General features: G+C 39.9%; 1 long non-coding RNA gene across 1 annotated transcript; it reads left to right on the top strand.

Annotated features, from left to right (window-relative positions):
• Positions 1-43: 43 nt before the first annotated feature.
• LOC132709702 (uncharacterized) lies at positions 44-13,551 on the top strand. The gene is made up of 2 exons (XR_015732689.1): positions 44-361; positions 8,315-13,551. It is a non-coding gene; the product is annotated as an uncharacterized LOC132709702 (long non-coding RNA).
• The last annotated feature ends 3,006 nt before the right edge of the window (positions 13,552-16,557 follow it).

Here is a 16,557-nt window from a genome sequence, read left to right as displayed (position 1 = left end):
CTCAAAGTGAAGGCTCGTTTGCTTCTCTTACTCCCCCACCACCCTCCTCCTCCAGTGCGTGTCACTATCCCCGTGCCCAGTCTGAGGTAAGGCCGAAGGAGGGAATTCTGATTTCTCCCCGAGACATGAAGGAGCGCTTCCCGTCGTGGTCTTGCCTTCCGCCTGCTGGAGAACCGTGTTGGAAAGGCTGAACGTTGATTTGTGCGTTATCTCTAGTTGGAGATCCCGGAGTTGAGTATCTCCTATGCCTGTCAATTGGGAAGCAGGGGTGTCTCTTCCACTTTTTGCCACTCTGCTGTTGTCCCCAATCGGGGTCTGACTGAGCCTGGTGCCGAAGCCAATGATGGACTCCAGACACAAGGTGCAGATTTTCTGTTTGTTTTTTTATTGGAGTACTCCAAGGGAAAAGGGCTCCTGGCCAAAACGCCAAGAACAAAGGATTAAGTAAGCTTTATACCTTTTCACTAAAGGAGAAGGTGGGACAAGGCGAGAAATATCATCTAATGAACATTTTAGTCAAAATTCTACAATTTGTTCTATTGGTCTCTAGCTGTCCCTCTTCCTAAGCCTTGGCTAATGAATGCCCCAGGAGTTACCTAATACGCATTTTATTGGCTGCAGGCCTTCACCATTCCTAATTTTTAGATGAGGCCTGCAACTTGTCTAACTCTTGTTACTTTTATCAGCTTTCTAACTACCCAGAATTGTTACATGTTTTACACATGCATATTTCCTGTAGATAAGCACTCTTGGTTCTTGCTAGACACACTCCCCAATTACAGGCTTCCTGATTTACTTGTTGGCTTTATTTTAGCATACAGCCCATCATTCTCCCCCCCCCTTTGAATCTGAAAATGATTTAAATTTCCAAGATTCACCCAACATCAATATCCGTGTGTACTGGGAGACCCCGTAGTTTGCTTACAGGTGGAAAGGCATAGCAGAAGGCATTGTAATGCACAACAGGTGATTAAGAGAACAATGACTATGCCTGCCAGGGTCATTATTAGGTTTTTAACCGGTTGAAATCAGGCAACCATCCTGTCAGTCAATGCCATCAGCCTTTCCATTCATCCATGAGGTGGTGGTGTTGCAGCTAACTTTGTGATGTGTCTAGTTCGGGTGTGGAATTCCTCCGATATGTCCAGAATATGCACACAGCATTGTTGTCCAAGTAGTGCATACATCCCTCCTTAGGATGCCAATATGATATCAAGAGCTATCCTATTCTGAACTGTCATTTTCCAAATGGCTTCTTGTTTTTTTGCTGCAGCAATAAAAACATTCCCCAGTCTCATTAGCTAGCTCCACTGCTTGTATATGATACATGGCATTATTGAGGGACCAGAGCCCACTGAACAAAATAAGGGGTTGGTCAGGTACTTTCTGAATTGTTCAATGTCCCTATGGTTTCTAATCCTTCTTTCAGGTAAAGTGGGTATAATATAGGTGGGTAGGAGGAGCACAGTTACATAACAAATTGTATGGTCTCATCCTGACAGTTAAGTCTATTTGTCTTAATATCTTAGCCTTCACACACACACACCAATTATCTAGTGGTAATAATTGGGTAACTCTCCTAATTCTAGTGTGGGTAGCTAGAAATACCTTTTGGGGAAATTTTCTAATTGAGAGAACACCTGTGGGAGATTGTAGTTTTCCTCTCACACGACTATGGTTCCAGAGGCTTTTGCTTCCAGAACAATAACTTAAGTCCCAGTTCTTCTACTGAGGAAGTCACAGGCTGCGTAGTCCAAGAATCAGGAATGGCAGATCGTGGGTATTTCATCACTCTGGGAGTGATCTATGCAAGATGCCAGGCCTTCCACTTTTAGTGCCATATGGGTGGTCAGAAGGACTTGAAACGGTCCCTTCTACTTCTGATCCAAGGTGGTTGTTGGTCCCCATGTCTTTACAAGCACCCAGTCTTCAAGCTGAAATGGATATACTGGATGATCTAGTCCAGGGTATTGATTTTCCTGCAGATAACGGGAAAGAAAATTCATAACACCAGCGAGTTGTCTTACATATTGGTACAAGGTCAGTTCACCCACCAGTGGGATGGACCTCTCCTCTGCCTTTAGGGAGGGCCTCAAAGAGGCTCAAGCCTATTCGCTTTTGAGGTGCAATGTGAAGCTCTAACAATGTGAGTGGCAAAGTTTGAGGTGAGGACAAGTGAGCCTCCTGGCACATCTTAGCTAGCTGTTGTTTTTGTAAATCATTACCTTTTCTGCCAGAGGACTACTTGCCAGGTGGTAGACTGAGTAAAGCTTCCAAGTGGTGCTTAACTGTTCACACAAACCTTAGCTCTGAAATATGGGTCACAATCAAACAATATACTATTTGGCAACTCAAACCTTAGGAATAATTTCTTCCAGTAGGACGTTTACTACTTCATGCTCTTTATTAGTCTTGCAAGCAAAAGCCTCAGGCCATTCTGTGAAGCTACATTTTAGTCCCAAAACATACTTAAAACCTTGCTTCAGTGAAGTCTATTTCCGAAATTGCCCCTGGGTAGTTGCCGTTAAGTTGGACTCATAGGGATGGGTACCTGGCTGCTTTTGGATTATTTCTGGCATAGATCAGACAAGCTGCTACAGCTTGGGAAGCAGCGGAATAGAGACTCTTGCCTACTACACAGCATGTCACAAAGTCTACCAGTGCTTTTGACCCCCCAGTGTGTGCTAGCATGTATTTGTTATAAATGATTCCCCTGAGGTGTATTTGGTAGAATAGGTCCGCCCTCTACCTTCCACTACCCATCATTCATCTCCCTGCCTCCAATTGATGTGGACCATGTCCTATCCTAGGGTGTATAAGAGAGTGGAGAAGTGCGTATGGAGAAATAGGTATTAGATGGCTGGTAATTCTAAGTGTTGTAGGGTGGCTTCCTTAGCAGCTCTATCTGCAGCCCAATTTCCTTTTGTGTAAAGGGGTATCTTAGAATGCCCCTTGACATGAAAGACTGCTACTTGTTTTGGTTGCTAAACAGCCTCCAATAATTTTACACTTTGTGGGCTATATTTAACAGTTGATTCTCTTGCATTTAATAATCCTCTCTCCTCCTATAAAGCTCCATTGGCATGCAAGACTCCAAAGGTATATTTGTTAGTAATGTTTGTCCCACAGCCAGTTGTAAGGCTCTAGTTAGAGTGACCTGTTGGGTAGAAATGTTTACTGGTAATGGGTTGACTTCTGCAACTTCCCATGGTGTGACCACTGCATATCCTGCCTTTCTCTGGTCTTCTACCATAAAGCTACTAGCATTCATAGTCAGCATTTGGAATAGGCTGATTACAAAGATTGGGGCTACTGGCATAGACTAAATTCATCACCTGTACACAATCATGATGCAATCCAGCTGGGGCAAGAGTGTAGCTGGATTGAATACCTCTAATTGTATGGCTGGGGAACCAAGCAAGAGGGTCAAATACTTGGCTTGACGGCCCCCAGTCATCCTTTACTTCCATAATATTTTGACCTCCATTTGGGACTTTTACTATGAGCTAAAGTAATAGTGTTAACTGCTGAGCTTCTTCAACTAGCAGGGCTGTTGCTGCCCCTGTTCACAAGCCATCCCAATGCCACAGGTCTTTGCCATGAGCCTAATTTCTGGGTGAGAACTTTCATTGCAATGCCTTCTCATTCATGTACAAATAGAGTAAAAGGTGTAGTGGGGTCTGGAAGCCCTAGTGCCGGTGCTCCCATAAGCTCACTCTCTATTTGTGTGAATGTTTGTTGGCATTATCTAATCCATTCAACTATTTTCCCATCCCCCCTTTAACAGCCTCATAAAGGGGCTTCACAATCAAAAATTAAGAATCCAAATTCTATAAAAACCAGCCATCCCCAAGAATACCAATTGTTTTCTTTTAACAGGAGCTTTAATGGATTGCTTCCCTCCTTAGGCTAAAAGTTTCCAGCTCTCCTGCAGAGATGCCATACCCTAAGTTTTTAACCTCCTGCTGTGCAATTTGGGCTTTTGTTGTTTCAGGCACATTAGAGCCTTTCCTGAAGCCCCAACAAAAGGTATCTCATCGGTAGGCCGAGGAGCAGTAGGTCTGTTAGGGACAGATCTACTGGCTCCTGTATCTTTTAACACCTTATGTTTAGAACCCCCAATTTGGACTTCCACCAGGGGCTTGGGGGTTGAGGGAGCAATAGCTCCCTGCCCCTGGTCTCTTCACTCTTCTTTTTCTGCTTTCATGGCTATAGCCACCAGGCATCCACTCTTCCAATAACCTTCTTTCCTGCATATAGCACACTGGTTGGTCCCAAGGGGACCTTTCCTCTTCCATGCCCATACTACTTCAGATTCCCTGAACTCCCACTCCTCGCTACCTCTTCCAGTTTGTGCCCCCTTCCTCCCCACTTCTCCTGCCTAAGGGCATCTGCTAGGAAGATAGCGTTTCTGTGAGCCTTCTGAATTTCTTTCTTATTTCTGCTTACCCTTCATCAAAATAACTAACCCCTTTCACAGTCTGGAGATAGGGAGTCAACACACATGGGCACTTACACATCAGCATACTTACACATTTATCCTTCATTCAAACTGCTTGCATAAAAAAGATCCACATACAAATATTTCCTTTCATACTTTCTTCAGGCAAACCAATCGTTATTTTAGGGGGCTTTCTCAAGCCATTGAGTTCCATTTTTCCAAATCCTTTTTATTTTATTTCTTTTTTCTTTCACTACATGATTTGAACATGTTCCAGAGGGCTAACACAGCCGAATGGAGAACACGGCCCTAATCTTTTTACTAGGTTAACACTGCAGTATTTCTTTACCACCCTTTGATCTCTCTTTAGGCACTAGATTGTTACTACCTGTGTCTGCTCTGGGAGTGTTCTGTGTGCTCTCATTCTAGCTTGGAACTCATTCTAGCTTATTTTTAAAGATCCAAACTCTCACCTATCTATTTTAGATCTCCCAGCAATCATTGGCCCATTTTAAAGATCAAGATGTATAAGAGGTATAGAGACCTATGTTCACACATCATTTGCATTTCTCCAGGGCTCTCATGAGCAAGTTTGAACTCCACTTTTTGTTTTAAAGACAACTTTTACTGCCACAACATTTTTTAAAATAATATATTAGGCCTTCTTGTTTATTGTTATTAGAGGGTCTAGCTCCTCTCCCAAGTCTTGGAAATGACATAGCATAGAAACACATATACACTACCTCCACACTCCTCTAACAGAAATGGACTATTAACAAGTTTCACAAATAAATTCAAATATCGTATCTCTGTCTGTCTCTTTAGTTTCTGCAATATTGCTTTTAGTTGCTCAATAAGTCCCATATTATGAGGTCCCTGAAATCACCTGGAGTGTCCAAGGGAAGTTGAGGCCAGACAGACATACAATAATGAGAAAAGGCTGTCTTTGATCCAGGGGTGAAATCCAGCAGGTTCTGGAGAACCGGTAGCGGAAATTTTGAGCAGTTTGGAGAACCAGCAAATACCACCTCTGGCTGGCCCCAGAGTGGGGTGGGAATGGAGATTTTGCAGTATCCTTCCCCTGGAGTGGGGTGGGAATGGAGATTTTGCAGTATCCTTCCCCAGCCACACCCACCAAGCCACACCATGCCCACCATGCCACGCCCACAGAACCGGTAGTAAAAAATTTGGATTTCACCACTGCTTTGATCCCTAGATCTAATCCTCCTAGTATCTCAAAATGAGGCAAAATAGAACCCATCGGGCAGCTTCCCTTTTGGCAACTCTGTCGTGCCCCCCACCCCACCCCCCCCACACACACACTGGATGCCTTTTTGCTACCAGTTTCCCATTTCAAAGCCGGATCTCAGGTGGATTCCTCTTATCCCCTGAGACGTCTCCTGTCCAATCCTTACCTTTTCTCCATATTTTGCCTCTTTCTTTTTCTTCCACCAGTGCTTGTTCCTGCTCCTCGCTTTCTTCAGGGCTTCAGCCTTTGAGTTCAGTTAAGAAGTCACCAAGGATTTTACCGAGGCTGGACGTTCATTTAGACAGTGGCTCATTGCATTCAATCAGTCCACTCTATGCATCAGTGAGACACGTGGATCTCCGCATCACCCCTTGCTTTTCAGCCTACTCAATCACTGTCAAAAGACTCAAGAGCTCTGAGGGCGGCTGGCAATGCAGAAACACACAGTCTTGGTCACCGACCAGGAGTTCTAATTCAGAGCATTCACACACCTTTCAGCCACTTACCCATCCAGGGACCCTCCTCTGGTAGTCGTTGGTGTCTTCCAATTGAATCCAGGTGTGGAATCCCAGAACGGGCCCCCAGATTGTTATCCCTAATCCAGGTCTGAGCCTGGTGCCGAAGCCAATGATGGATGCCAGACACGAGGTACATGTTTTCTGTTTGCTTTTTATTGGAGTACTCCAAGGAAAAAGGGCTCCTGGCCAAAATGCCAAGAACAAAGGATTAAGTAAGCTTTATACCTTTTCACTAAAGGAGAAGTGGGACAAGGCGAGAAATATCATCTAATAAACATTTTAGTAATAATTCTACAATTTGTTCTATTGGTCTCTAGCTGTCCCTTTCCTAAGCCTTGGCTAATGAATGCCCCAGGAATTATCTAATACACATTTTATTGGCTGCAGGCCTTCGCCATTCCTAATTTTTAAATGAGTCCTGCAACTTGTCTAACTCTTGTTACTTTTATCAGTTTTCTAACTACCCAGAATTGTTACAAGATTTACACATGCATATTTCCTGTAGATAAGCATTCTTTGTTCTTGCTAGACACACTCCCCAATTACAGGCCTCCTGATTTACTTTCAAGTGTGTATTATGACCTGGCTTTATTTTAGCATACAGCCCATCACTTCTAGGTGCAAAAGTGTCTCTTCCACTTTTTGCCACCCTTCCAGATGCAAAACAAAACTACAGGTCATCTTCGACTTAACGACCACAATGGAGTCCGATATTTCTGTTGTTAAGTGAAACATTTGTTAAGTGATTTTTGCCCCATTTTGCCACCTGTCTTGGCACAGTTAAGTGAATCACTGCAGTTAAGTGATTTCCCCTCCTCCCTCCACGTGTGGGGTTGAATGAAAGCAAAGTTAAGCTCGATTTCAACCAAGGTGTTAGCTTTTGAGTTGTTACTCAAACATAGGACGTTGCATGGGCTTCCAAGAGCATTTATTTAAGAAAGGTATAGTATAGTATATATAGGATTGTAGCCCCATTTCTTACCTCTGTGCTTAATGCTGATACCCCAAAGGAACAAACCACATCTACGTGTCACTTCCTGAGAAAAAGAATACATTGCAAGGAAGAACTTAATTAAATGATCTGCAGGTGATGCTTTATTCCTGCAGGATTTACCCTAATATCTTTGATCATAATCAGTTTAGAAGGAAGGGCTCTGTAGACCATGGAATCCTTGCTTTCAGCTGTGAGGAAACCTCCAGCACAGGAGTTCTAGTTGCTGTTAGTTAGCGGTTGTTAATGGTTGTTAGTTGCTGTCAGAAATCTCTCCACCTTAGAGAAGTGGTCACTCCTAAGCCCGTTCTTCACTGGGTTCAACTTAATTGCTCTGATTCCTAAGCAAAGTTTTTTCTCAGAGTAATTGCATACAATTGTAACTGGAAGCCTTGGCAACAAGCTTTTAAATCCAGTGGTGGAAAGGGAGAGAAAATAATATTTTATAAAAGTTTACACATGTTGCAGAAAACCACAGATATACTACACCTCTGTTCAGATTTAATTGAATCTTGCATTTTTTAATTTATATCCTGTCTTTGGCTCAAGAAGCTGGAAAAAAGGAACAAATCAAGAAGTTTATAAAACTATGAATAAGAGTGGAAGTAAGCTGCTCAGAGTCATTGTTTTGACATGAGTAGCCATGAAAATCATTAAATAAATAAATATTGAGAGCCTACTGCTTACGTATTTCCTTTGTTGCGAAGATTAAAACTGCTCTTGGAGAATTACCTCTATAAGCAATAACAATATAATATATCACAGTCAATTCAACAGCCAAGGCAATTGAAAACATGTCTGGAAAAAAATAAGGCAGTCATCTAAAAACCCTTCATAATATTTTGTTTGCTAATCCAGTGTTTCTCAACCCTGACAACTTTTAAGATGTATGGACTTCAACTCCCAGAATTCCTCAGTCAGCATGCTGACTGGGAAATTCTGGGAGTTGTAATCCACATTTGATAAAAGTTGCTGAGGTTGAGAAATGATGGCTTGTCAGTTGTTTTCATCAACTACATCGAACACAAAAGAATAAAAATTTTCTTGTAGTTTCTATTCATTCTTAAAAGTTGAAACAACTTTAATCTTCCATCCTTCCTTGTATGTTTCTTTAGGGCAGCAATGGCTGGAGTTTGCTCAGGCTTCTGGATTAATTCCACAGGTTCCTCTTTGATCATCCTCTTCATTTCCACTTGTGATGGTTAACTCAGCCATTGAGAACTTTTGGAAAGTTCTCAAGATTTGTTTTAGCTGCGTCTATTTTGCACTCTTAATTTCTCCATTCAACCGATTGTGCCAGAAGTGTCTTTGGAATGATATTTTTGGCCAGGATAATCCTCAAAGGTGTCAACAATTATGTGACTATGACCAAGATCATATAAGAATTATAGGCCAATATCGCTTTTAAATACTGATTATAAGATTTTTGCTAAAATACTAGCAAATAGGTTAATGGTAATTATGCAACAAATGATCCATAATGACCAATCTGGATTTATAAGTGGGAGACAAATGAAAGGTAATGTAAGACAAATTGTAAACTTATTGGAATATCTGGAAAGGAACAACCAAGTCCCTGCAGCGTTTATCTTTCTGGATGCAGAGAAGGCATTTGATCGATTGAATTGACAATTTTTATTGAAAATAATAGAAAAGATGCAGTTTGGAGAATACTTTACACAATCTATTAGAGCAATATATCAGAGACAAACAGCACAAATAATAATTAATGATGTTTTAACAGAAACTTTTAAAATTGAAAAAGGAACAAGACGGATGCCCTTTGTCACCGTTATTGTTTATTTTAACTTTGGAACCTTTATTGAATAAAATACAAGGGACAAATAAAATAAAGGGAATTAAAATTAGACATCATGATTATAGATTAAGAGCATTTGCAGATGACTTGGTTGTTACCTTAACTCAACCAGTACAATCAAGCTATAGGTTTAATGGATATAATTAGCCAATATGGACAAATGTCTGGATTTAAAATAAACAAACAAAAAACAAAGATAATAACTAAAAACATGATGGCAAAGCAAAAAGAAGAACTAGAAAGACTAACAGGATTTGAAATAGTAAAAAAGGTTAAATATCTAGGGGTATATATCACAGCCTCAAATGTAAAATTATATAAAAATAATTATGAAATGTTATGGCAAAAAATACAGAAAGAGATGGAGAATTGGGGGAAACTACAATTATCTCTGTTAGGAAGAATAGCAGCAGTAAAAATGAATGTTCTACCTAGGTTTCTATTTTTGTTCCAAATGATACCAATACTCAAGAAAGATGAAAATCCGAGGAATTGGCAGAAGGGTATTAATAATTTTGTTTGGGCAGGGAAAAGACCGAGAATAAAGTTAAAAATAATGCAAGATATACGTGAAAGAGGAGGTCTTAAAATGCCTAATTTAAGATTATACTATGAAGCAGCTGTCCTAACAATAATTAGTGATTGGATTAACTCAACAGAAGAAAGAATATTGAATATTGAAGGATATGATTTATTATATGGCTGGCATGCTTATTTATTATATGATAAAAAGGTGGATAAAACCTTTAAAAGGCATATATTAAGGAATGCCTTGTTACGAGTTTGGAAAAAGTATCAATATAAGTTAAATTATAAGATACCTATATGGGCGATACCCAGACATGCGATAGAGAATATAAGTATAGAACAAAAGCAAGAGGTGATTACTTATAAAGAGCTTCTTAAAATGGAAGGGGAGGTATTGCAGTTAAAATCTTTAAGCGCATTAAAAGAAGAAAGAATAATTCAAACTTGGTTTCAGTATGGTCAGTTGCAAGCTAGATGGAAAGAAGATCAGTGAATTGGTATCATGCAGAATGAGGAAAATTTGGTAAAACAAATTAGAGATCAAGGTCAAATGCATATAAAAAGATTATACAATGTATTGATAGAAATAGATTCAGAAGTTAAGGATAGTATGATAAAATGGGCACAAAATATTCAGGAACCAATAATGATGGAAACTTGGGAAAAAATATGAGTTAGAAATGTAAAATTTACGCAAGCACAAAATTTAAGAGAAAATTTTTATAAAATGTTTTATAGATGGCATTTAGATCCTAAAAAGTTGGCTTGTATGTATCCGAATTTACAATCTAAGTGTTGTAGATGTGATTGTGATGATGCCACTTACTATCATATATTGTGGACTTGTAAAAAGGTTAAAGCATTTTGGATTAAAATATGGTGGATTATCCAAAATACTCTTAAAAAGAAGATAAAGTTTACTCCATAATTGTTTTTGCTGGTATAATCACAGATTGTATGGTTATAGAGACTAAATTGATTTTAAATTTAATAACTGCAGCTAGATTTTTGGTGGCGCAATACTGGAAGAAGGAAGATTTGCCTACTATTGAAGAATGGACATTAAAAGTAGCGAATTTGGCAGAAATGGCGAAGATTTCGGCATATTTGAAAGATCACTCACAAGAAAGATTTATATCGGAATGGAGAAGATGGATTGATTATATTCAAAACAAATATCGGACTAAAAAGTATCAAATAGCTTATGAATGAATAGAAAAATTAAGAGTATTGATGCTTAGTTAGTAAAAGGGGAGTTAAAGTGTGAAGGGGGGTATAGGAATCCTTAGTTTATTAGCTTAGTTTAGCATATGATTGTCAATTGTATACCCTGTATTTTGTTCTGGGAAGTTCGGGGGGGGCGGAGGAAGGGAGGGAGGGATGGAGAAATACTTGTAAAAAATTTTTTTGTTTTTTTTCTTTCTGTAAAACTCTTTAATAAAAAAAAAACAATTATGTCTATTTCCAATGTTGAATTCATAACTATATAAGGAATAGCCTACTTCCACATATTTCCTAATTATCTAGAATCAACCTGAAAGTGAAGGTTTTTGTTTTCTGTTTTTTTCTGGAATGATTATAACTACTTTTGCCACACTTATTTTCTTCTCAAATTGGCACCTTTCATTCTTGTAGAATTACTATTTTATAAGCACTCAAGTTTTCCCTGCATGCAAAAATGTATATACCGATAGTCCTCTGCTTACAACCACAATTAGGAACCAGAATTTACATTGCTATGCAAAGCGATTGTTAAGTGAGTTGCACCCAATTTTACGATCTTTTTTTGCCATGCTTAAGTGAACTGCTGCAGTTGTTAAAGGAATCATATGGTTGTTAAGTGAATCTGGTTTCCTCCTTTGACTTTGCTTGTTGGAAACTGACTAGGAAAGTCACAAATGGCAATCACATGACTCCAGAACACTGCAACTATGGCAAATACATGTTGGTTGCCAAGCAGCTGAATTTTGATTATGTGGGGATTCTGCGAAGATGGGTTATAAGTCAGTTTTTTCAATGCCATTGTAACTACAAATAGTCACTAAATGAGTGATTGTAAGTTGAAGATCACCTTCCTTTTACTATATATTCAGCAGACCTTTCTCCATCCCTTCGCTTATTATGAATAGTTTATACACCAGTCAAAATATTTGGTAAATGAGGATCACTGCTGAATCTCAATGAGAGACCTGATTCCATTGCTCAGGAAAGAATGAAGTCACCTGTCTTGTTCAGGGATTGCTATCTGGAAGGATCAAATGCTTATGGGAAATTGTGTTCCTTGAACAAAAATAAGCCTTTTGTAGTCTACATCTTAGGCAGGTTTAGAGACATAGAAAGTCACAGTGTCCGCAAAGCAAATGGGGAAAACATTTCGAAACACTTTTTTGAGAGGGGGAGTTTAATTCCTCAAACAAAAACTGGCCCAAATGTGTTTGAGATCTTAAAAGATGTAGCAGATACCTTATGTCTATACCAGTGATGGCAAACCTTTTTGGCACCCAAAGCGCGCGCGCACACACACACACACACACACATACCCAAAATGCAACGCATGTGCACCCTGTGCATGCACATGCGACCTCTGTACATGCATGTGCAACCCACATGCATGTGCATGCCCCCCCACATGCACACATCCCCGCACATGTGCCCCATTCCCCCACGCATGTACCCCACCCCCCGCGCATGCACAGCAGAGACCCGAAGACCAGCTGGCCATCGGGAGGCGCGCACGCTTGCGCAGCACAGCTGAGCTGGGGCAATGGCGCATGCCCACAGAGAGGGCTCTGCCCACAGAGAGGGCTCTGTGTGCCACCTGTGGCATATGTGGTCTATATTGTGTAAATTATTGTGCATGCTTATGAAAAAAAAAAGCTGAACTGGATTTAGTCTATAGTAATTCTCCGTTTTAGGAGTACCTATTTTATAGCATGTTTAAACATATTGCATATATTTTGGTGTGCTATAACCCTTTTAAACATCGGGCCCACATTTGTGCACATAGAATTTATATATGTGCAACAAAGGCTAATTAATGTCCTCATCTTTCCATTCCTGATCACATTCCAATCAAGCACTGATATCCATTTTTCCCTGATTGTTACTCAGCTACATAACACATTTAAAAATGTGTTTCCCCATGAGCTGTTCTAATTAGTTTCCCACAAGTCCATTCATGTTATAACAAATCCTATAAGCAATTGATCACTTTGTCTTAAGTATAGTAGTAGTCTACTAAGTATAGTAATCTCTTGTGATTTTTTTTTTGTTGTATTTTAATAGTTTTCTATTACCAAATCCAATTGCAAAAAAAATGGAACTAACACCAGTTGGTTATCAAGATCACACAAGTTTATCTGCATGAGCAAAATAATAAATCTTAGTAAAAAAAATAACTCTTTTGGTAGATCTGCAAAAATCCCAGGTTTGATTTTATTAGTTAAACAGAAATGAATAGTAAGAATTGCATTTTATAATTCTGAAAATAAGAGTCTGTTTTAATAAACAGCATGTATTTCAGTTCCAAGCATGTTTGTCATTAGTGATTTATTTCGGAAGAGCAGTTTTATTTATTTATGTATTTATTGTAAGAGCCAAGGTGGCACAGTGGTTAGAATGCAGTATTGCAGGCTAACTCCGTGCACTGCCGAGAGTTCAATCCTGACAAGCTCAAGATTGACTCAGCCTTCCATCCTTCCAAGATCAGTAAAATGAGGACCCGGATTGTTGGTGGCAATACATTGACTTTGTAAACCGCTTAGAGAGGGCTGTAAAGCACTATTAAGTAGTATATTGTTGCTTGTATCCTTACGATTTATATTGACTGTTTCCTAATATGTTTTGATTGCTTATTTGTACTCATTAAGTGTTGTACCTTATGATTCTTGATGAGTGTATCTTTTCTTTTATGTACACTGAGAGCATATGCACCAAGACAAATTCCTTGTGTGTCCAATCACACTTGGCCAATAAAAGATTCTAGTCTATTCTATAAGTCTTAAATGCTATTGCTAAGTGCTGTTTATTTATTTCTAAAATTTATTGGCCGCCCACCTTACCACATGGTAACTCTGGGTGGAGTTTTCACACACAATTAGCTTAGGCAGCATTGTGGACCAGAAACAGGAAACATTGGAGATATTACCATCAGGTTCCCAAAATGCCCTAATGTTGGCTCCATGAAAATTGCCATATACACATAAAAAGACCAAAAGAGTGAGATGAAGCTAATCTTTTAGTCACTGAACAGAGAAGGAACCGAGGTTATAAGTGATCTACTACCGGTAGATTGCTGCCAAACTTTTGCATATGGATCAGTTCTGTTAGGCTACAAAGAGGTGTGCACCAGACATGGAATTGTGGCAATTCCTAAGCTGGTCGGCTGGAAAGAAATGCTCTCTTAATTCCAAATGCTAAAATAATTTTCAATACTTCATGGGAACATGACTTTTTGCATACCATAACAGTAATAGCTAACTTGGGGTGCCATTGTGACTGTTCTGGCTGAAAAGAAAATTCAGATTGCAAATCATCCACCTTGTTGAGACCCTTCCTTTCCTGGAGGTGTGTGCACCTTGAAATAATATAATAGAATAGCACTGCAGGTTCAGGTACTATTCAGCAGGTTCTGACAGGTTCTGGAGAACCGGTAGCGGAAATTTTGAGTAGTTCAGAAAACCGGCAAATACCACCTCTGGCTGGCCCCAGAGCGTGGTGGGAATGGAGATTTTGCAATATCCTTCCCCCAGGAGGGGAGAGAATGGGGATTTTGCAGTATCCTTCCCCTGGAGTGAGGTGGGAATGGAGATTTTGCAGTATCCTTCCCCTGCCACGCCCACCAAGCCACACCACGCCCACCAAGCCAGGCCCACAGAACCGGTAGTAAAAAAATTTGAATTCCACCACTGGGCCACTGTGGCTCAAACTATCCACCTCACAAGCAGTAGCTGCTCAGTAACAAGACCAGTGGTGGGATTCAGCCAGTTCACACCTATTTGGGAGAACTGGTTGTTAACTTTCTAAGCAGTTCGGAAGAAATCTTATTTTGTTTTTTCCCACTTTACAGGGCTAATCCTGTAAGGAAGGCAGGAAGGAAACATTCTGGTGTTGTTCTTAGCCTAATCTTTATTGCCCTGCTTACAGAAACTGCCTCTCTGGTTAACCCTTATTACATTGTAACACCTAAGGCAAAGCGCCCATCGACATGAGTGACATTGAGTTGGCCACACCCACACGGTCACATGACCACCGAGCCACACCTACCCAGCTGGTCATTAGGGCAGAGAACCAGTTGTTAAATTATTTGAATCCCACCAGTGAACAAGACCAGTTGTTACCAAGCAAAGTGGGGTGTCTGCTTCACTTCTGCTTATTAGAAACAGGGCACTGCTTCATTCTGCAGGCTTGTTTTACTCAGATAACCCCTTGATGATCTACACCGTTCTGCTGGCTCACACAGCACCCCTGGAACTGCCTGTAAATGTGTGCTTTGGCTGCCGAAACTTTAAAAACAGCAGACTTCCGTCCATATTTGATCTTCTGTCACTTGCAGTCGTGTGTACTTTAAATTAAAATAGGGGTCACAGACAATTCAAACCACAGGGTACTTGAGTCATGGAGTAATGGCCCAGGATTAGATAATTCAGCATTCTTAATACCGTGGTCCAGACGCTATGTCAATATTATCTACTCAGCTGCCCAATGATTTTTAAGTGCATCTTTTCCAATGTTACTTGCATTCACTACATCATTCAGTTCCAGGAATGTTGAATTGTTATCAGGAGTCTCGCACATGTGGATGTGTCTATAGTGCTGGTGTAGATAGTAAAAGTAAAACATTAAAGTCACAAATCAAAATTCACAAGGCTGGAACTGGAATCAGGGTTAACACTGGAATGGATTAAAAATAAAACACAAATACTCCATCTTGCAGCCCTTCAAATGTTTAGGAAAACAATCCTTTGTCTTCTGGCTCCTGTCTTTTCCAAACTGAAAGATATCCAGTTGTTTCAGCATCTTTAACCTCCTGTCTTTAAGCCTTGGTCCATTTGTCTATATAATATTAAAATACATAATGGGCAAACTAATTTCATCCAACACAAGCCATACTGTCCCTTCAAATATCTGATACTACAATTCCCATCATTTCTAGTCCACATACAACAGCTTCAGAAACATCAGGTTGGAGAATGGGGATTTTAGAGCAAAACCTTTTTATAGGCTTATAACAAGTGCTCTGTCTTTGCACGCTGCAATTAGGATGTCAGATAACGAAGTCTAACAAATTGTTTGATTTACTCAGTTTGCTGCAGTCATGGAAACCTTGACTATGACACCCGTTTGAATATTTGTTTTTTATTATTATTATTATTATTCAGCACTTGTAATAAAAGCGAAAGAGCTTAGATCTCTCTGAGAAACCTCCTCTCTAACTTTACTACTAATTTTAAGCATATGAGTGTGGGGGCCATGATTATTCAGTGCTGAAGATAGGGCACTCTGAACCTGTTCAACATGCTTTTGTCCAAAAGTTCCAAACCTAATTTAAAATTCCAAAAATAGCACCATGCCAATCTGTTTGCTGCCTTGTAATATGCTCCACTGTGAAGTCAAATGAATTTTAACAGGAACAAACAAAAATAAAGAGGTGAGAATTCTGTTCAAAATCCTTAATGGAATTTTGAGAAGGAGCAGATGGCTTTTCTTTGCAGGAGGTGATTATGGTAGAAGGCCTTTTTGTCCCTCAACTTTAAAAAGGCCTCATAGATGCATTCGTGCTGTAGTCCAGGTAATCTTGCAACTCCTTCTGGAAATGGATCACCTGAGCTTGCAACGTGGATTAAGGGGCCACATACAGTTGTGCAGAGATGATGATTTTTCAGAAGTCGCTGCATAATAGAGGAGAGCTCCCATACTGATAACAGGTAGTCCTCGACGTATGACCACAATTGAGCCCAAGATTTATGTTGTTAAGCGAGACATTTTTAAAATGAGTTTTGCCCCATTTTA

This window comes from Pantherophis guttatus, chromosome 2 (genome assembly GCF_059756535.1).
Source record: "Pantherophis guttatus breed Tessera chromosome 2, ASM5975653v1, whole genome shotgun sequence".
NCBI classification, from domain to species: Eukaryota; Metazoa; Chordata; class Lepidosauria; order Squamata; family Colubridae; genus Pantherophis; species Pantherophis guttatus.
The sequence above is the reverse complement of the archived record's forward strand: the minus strand, read 5'-3'. Positions and strand labels throughout refer to the sequence as shown.